This window comes from Manacus vitellinus, unplaced genomic scaffold (assembly GCF_001715985.3).
Source record: "Manacus vitellinus isolate BGI_N305 unplaced genomic scaffold, ASM171598v3 scaffold_12_pilon, whole genome shotgun sequence".
In the NCBI taxonomy this organism is placed as follows: Eukaryota; Metazoa; Chordata; class Aves; order Passeriformes; family Pipridae; genus Manacus; species Manacus vitellinus.
This window is the reverse complement of record NW_021938949.1, coordinates 6,589,030-6,594,854: the sequence shown is the minus strand read 5'-3', so window position 1 is coordinate 6,594,854 and position 5,825 is coordinate 6,589,030.

The following is a 5,825-nucleotide window of genomic DNA, read 5'->3' as shown; positions in this document are numbered from 1 at the left end:
AAAGAGGTGATGCTGCAGGGGCAGTTGCATTGGGGGGTGTCCCCAACACGCACAAAAAGCACCCCAGTTCCCCAGTGCTGGGAGCAGGCAGCGGGTTCAGCCTTTCTGCATGTTTCCCATCATGGATGGAAGACACAAGCGGGGACCAGGCTTTCAACAGCAGGATCCAGGAGGTATGGGGGGTGGGGAAAAAATAAACCCCATCTTCAGTAGGACCTTCCCAGTGTATCTGGAACACCAAGCCCTGGCTGAGAGTGGCAGGTCCAAGCTGAGATGCAGAGTGAGATCATCTCCAAAAACCTCTCCCACGCTCTGCCACTTAGCCGGGAAGATTTTTTTCGAATTCCTTCCCCAGCCTTTGAGATGACGAGCTTTGGCAAAGGCTATTTTGTGATGCCTGTGCCCTGCTGTACCTGTTCTCTGGGTCTGAATAGGGAGAGGGAGAAAAAAAGGCAATAAACCACGTCTAACAAAACAACCCCCAGCCCTAAAGCCCCCAGCCCACAGTGGGGGTTGCTGGCAAGGGACACCTGAAGTGAACCATCGGTCCCAAAATAGATCTGCCTCAGAGGGCAAAAGGCAAATTGAATGAAAAATAAGTTACTATTTTTGAAGCCTGAATCCAGTTGTTATGGCAACCAAAGCCTTGAGCATCGTGCTGGGGAATGGCTTCAGCCCCAGCACTGCTTCCAAACCCGGCAGACAGAGAATCACAAGCAGCTGGGGGCTGCTCCCAGGTGGGATGTGCAGAGAGGTCCACGTTCACACCACCCATACCCCACCTCGATGTGTCCCCTCCCTGCATGGCAGCTCTCCTTGTGTGCTCTGCCCATGAGCCCACCTTGTTTTTCTTTCCCATCCCTGGTGCTCTCCCCACTTTCTTGCAAAGATCTGAGTAATTGCAATGATATTAAGAAGACATTTCAAGATTCAGGGGTACGTGAATGCAGCAGGGTTTTTTTAATGCCACCAAAACAGGGGGGTCTCACAGAGTTTTCCTTTAGAGGTAGAATGGCTCATGAAGCCCAGGGATGCTTCCTTCCTTCCTGACAATCTCTCTGGTGGCCAGTGATGGGACTCAAGGGAATGGCATGAAGCTGTGTCAGGGGAGGTTTAAGTTGGATATCAGGAAAAAGTTCTTCTCCCAGAGGGTAGTCAGGCACTGGAACAGGCTCTCCAGGGAAAAGTGATCATGGCCCCAAGCCTGACAGACCCTAAGAAGTGTTTGGACAACGCTCTCAGGGACATGGGTGTGATCCTTGGCATTGTCCTGTGCAGGGCCAGGAGTTGGACTCAGTGATCCTTGTGGGTCCCTTCCAACTCAGGACATCCTATGATTCTATGCAGGATTCCCACAGCTGGAGATACCTCTGTGTATTGTCTCCCCCTCCTGGCTGGTTCCAGCAGGATCCCAGCTGTGAATGGTGTGAATATCCACACCTCTGGGTGTGATGATGAGGGTTGGGCTCTCCTGGCAGGGCACACTGTAATCCCACCTCCCCAGGAAAGGACGTTTTCCTGCACATTAAAATGCTGGAGACAACAGGTAAGAAAAGAGACAACTTGAGATTAAAATCTGCAATTGGCAGGAACAGTCTCTCCAGGAGAAAATAAATTTTGGATGGGTAGAAAGAGTTATGGGACACGTGGATGGGTCGGCAGCAGGTGTAGCAGAGGCAGAGACGAATGTGGGGGACAGTGTGGGGGGCAGCACTGGCTCTGGGTGGCCATGGCAGGGTGGACACAGGGCAGCAGGTGCTGGGGCACAGCCACTCGGGTTTAAGTCATTTGGAGGAGTCTCCTGGCCAGCAGCTGGATGGTGGTTAAATGTGGGGGACCCCAGGGAGCCCCTGATACCTCGGGGGGCTGGTGAGAAAGGAGGCCCCATCACTCCCCACTGCTCCATGTGCATCACTCATGAACCCTCTGGGACAAACTGGCCCCAGAGGCACAAACCAACATTGAGTGGCTCATTTCCCAAGATTCGCTCTTTTCCATATGAATTCCTTGGTTTTGATCCCATTTCCAGACATCCCTAGCTCAGTTCTTTTCCTCTTTTTCCTGCAATTTGTGTTCTCTCCTGTCAAGCTGCTCCTTGGGTCTGGCAGCCTGCAACTCTGTGGGTCATCTGGTCCAACCTCCCTGCTCAAGCAGGGTCATCCCCGAGCACATGGCACAGGATTGCATCCAGACGGTTCTGGAATATCTCCAGTGAGGCCACAATAAGGCCACTGCCCACAGAGAGCTCCCTGGAAGAGGCTGTGCCAGGAGCAGAGTCACAGAATTATGTTAAGGGGTTGGAATGGACCTTAGAGATCATCAAATCCCAACCCCCTGCCATGGACATCTCCCGCCTTATCCAGCTTTGAACACTCAGGGATGGGGCATCCACGACCTCCCTGGGCAACCTGTTCCAGTGCCTCACCACCATCGTAGTGAAGAATTCCTTCTGTGTATCTAACCTATATTTCCCCGTTCAGTTTGAACCCATTACTACTTGTTCTATGACTACAGCTCCCCTCTCCAGCTTCCCTGTAGCCTTCTCAGACACTGGAAAGTGCTATAAGGTCTCCCACCGTTCTCTTCTCCACGCTGGACCTGCCCAACTTTTTTTTTTCCCAAAGCCCGGAGCCCCCGCACGCTCATCCGCTGAGCCCCGGGGACATCCCGTGGCGCGAAGCGGAACTGCAGCGGCACCGGCGGGCGGGGACCGAGGGAGGTGTGACCCCTGTGGCCACCGCGACAGGGCAGTGGTAGTCGCGGGCGACTCGGGGACGGCGAGGACTCGCCCGAGCCGGGGCACCCCCGGGTGGGCTGTCGGTCACCCATCCAGCTCGGGACGCGGCGCGGGCCCTGCCTTAGCTTCGCAACGCGTGACACGGCGCGCCGGGCGCGGCGCAGGCGCGGCGTGCGTACGGCGAGGAGGGCGCGAGGCCGCGGCCCGCCTCCGCCGCCCGCCGCGTAAAACAAGGGCCCGGCGGGGATGCGGCGGGGACCCGGGCAGCCGCGGGTTGCAGCGGCGCAGCCTTCCGGAGGGCTCTCCGCGTCCTTTCCCCCCGCCGGACGGGCGTGCGCGAGGCGTTCCGCCATTGAACTGCGGCAGAGAGGCGACGCGGCAGCGGCCATTCTATCTGTTCGCCAACTTCAACCGAGGACAACACGCTTAAGGGCGGCTGAGGGGTCCCGGGCTGGGAGGGGAACGTGGGTGAGGCCCTGCGGAGGTCTGCGCTCGGGGGGGGCAGCCGTGGTGGGGTCCCCCCGGGGCCGCCTCTTCCCCGTGCCGCCGGGCCGCCCCTTCCCGGGTTTCGGTCCGCAGCGGCGGCCGGGGTCCCCACGGGAGGGGGTGGGAGCGGCCCCTGTGCCGAGGGGTGCGGGGACGGGCCGCTCCCCGCAGCAGCAGCAGCGGGCACTGGGGTGGCTGCAGCGTGTTGTTGCCTCCTCCCTGCCCCCGTTCGCTGCCCAGGGGGAGCTGCTCCTGCTCCTACTTGGGAGGCATCGCCCGCTGTCCCGTTGGAAAAGGGTGGGAAGGAGAGCTCTTGCTGCTCCTTGGTGATGTGGCTTCGTGCCAGGCCCTCCTAAGACCTGGACAGGTCTTCCAGGAGGTGCAAAGACTTCATCATCCTCTTCACACCGATCTTTTTATCCAGCTGCGTTATTTTCACCTGCTGTGTTGAAGCAGCGTACCTGAGGCTTGAAGGTGTTTTTTTGAGCCTTATGCTGCTTTTGGTTTTGATTTTGAAAAAACAGGCCTTCTTCTGGTCCTTGAGATTTATTTAGGCTTCAGATGGTTCGAGCTGCATGTCTTGCAAATTACTTAATCGTTTGCAGCATGTTTAGATTAATTAGTGTGTATTAGTTTTTACGTGGGGTATTAAAAAGCAGTATCTTTAATTTAAGAACCCCCTATTAGTTGGGATTGGAGCACTAAAGATCATTTGAAGAAGCATTTGACTGTCTGAAATACTTGAGAGATGAAACTGGGGGGTAATAACCGAAAGAACTTGTACATGGGAAAGGAGGAGTTTTGATTTAGGAAGTGAGTAAGAGGAAATGATCTCAGGTTGGCATCACAGATCCACGTGTGTGGTGGAGGGTTTTTCTTTTAACAACTCGTTCTCTTAATGAGCAAAAATACCTCGTCCTCACGAGGGAGATCTGTGACTGTCCCCAGCATGTCCTGTAGCATATGGGAATTGTGAAGGTGAGAAGGTTATTTCTGGTGACTGCCAGGATTTAGGAGGGTCACATCACAGCAGGAAACACTCTGCTTCTGTAGGTTTTGTTGGGGGTGAGGAGATGAGCCAGTGGAGTTGGATAGACTTGAGACAAGAGGCTTTAGCAGTAAATAAGTTATGGTAAATGATGGAGGGGGGAAGCAGTAGCCTTCTGTGTGTTTGTAAGTAAATCATTATCCGTGTATTGATTCGAGTCAAAGACTTTTGCAACTACTTTTCACATTTTTTCACTGAGCACCATACATATGTCCTTGTGCATATAAAACCTGCCCAGGTTTTGCTCAGATACCATTCATTTTTTACCTATTACTGGAAAAAAGAAACAAGTCATCATTTGCCACCTCTTTCTTTAACAGTTTATAAAGGCATTATATAAGTTTTTGAAGTTTAGCTGTGCAGTCCCACATGGAGATCTAAAGGTGGTAGTAATTCTCCTCAAAGCACCTCCCCATTTTCAGTTGCACCTTAGCTTTGTGGAGAGCTGTGTGTACTTAAAGATTGCTGAGTTGTGACCAAAAAACCCATTTACTTTGGATGAGAGCTTCAGGCTTGACTTGAGAACAAACCAAGACAGAAGTAAAAAGAAACAAATGCAACAAACTTATCTAAGTTTTCTTTGGCTTGTACACCGTTACATCTTTCTTCGAGGAAGAGTAAAGCTGATTCCTTTTTAACTTTGAGTTTATGGGGAGAAAAAAAGGACAACTGGCTAATGATTTCTTTCCTCAACTGTATGTGTTACTTAGGACTACTTTTCCCATTTCATCTTCTTAAATAACCAAGAAGTGTTCTTCAATTTCTATACTATAGCTGATTTTTTTTTTTAATTCAGCATTCTAATGTCCACTGTGTGAATAAATTACTTTTTTAAAAAAATATTATTTATATATAAATCACCTCGAGGTTACCTGATGAGAATTTTGGTGCTGCATCTTTTGTGTGATCCAGACCTGGCCCATAGATCTTTGCAATTGCAAGTCTTGGGCTACTGGATCTTTTGTGTCATTTTTTAATATTTATACATTTCAAATATTCGTTACAGAAACTACAGAAGTATGAAAAGGCTCCTGTTCAATTTTTTTGTCTCAAAATTCTGAGAATAATTTAAAAAACCAGTTACTTTGATGAGACAAATGAAGTGGTTGATGATGTGGAATAATCTCTTACTAACAGTGTCTCAAAGAAATCTCTCCAAGAAACGTAGTAAGTATAAAAGAAGTTTTGTGGATGTCTTTGTGAGCAGCCTCTTAGTGAAACACTTGTCTGATGTGGTAAGTGGCCCAGATAACCAAGTTGCATTCAAGTTCCTAAACTGAGTAAAATTTAGTGGTTGGGTGCATTCTTTAAACTGAAGTTTATTTGATTTTTTTTTTCTTCTTTTTTCCTGCTCACGATCTCTCCTGGTTTCATGTTTGAATAGAGAAACAAGAAGCCAGCTCTCTGGGTTTGTAGTATCCTGTTCTATATATCTAGGAGATGACAGTTCACCAGGTGAGAAGAGCTGAAAAGAACTTCTTAGGAGTGACTTACACTTTGCCATGCCAGGCCTCAGAAAGCTCACCTATTTCAACTTTTACAGGTAACTGGAGC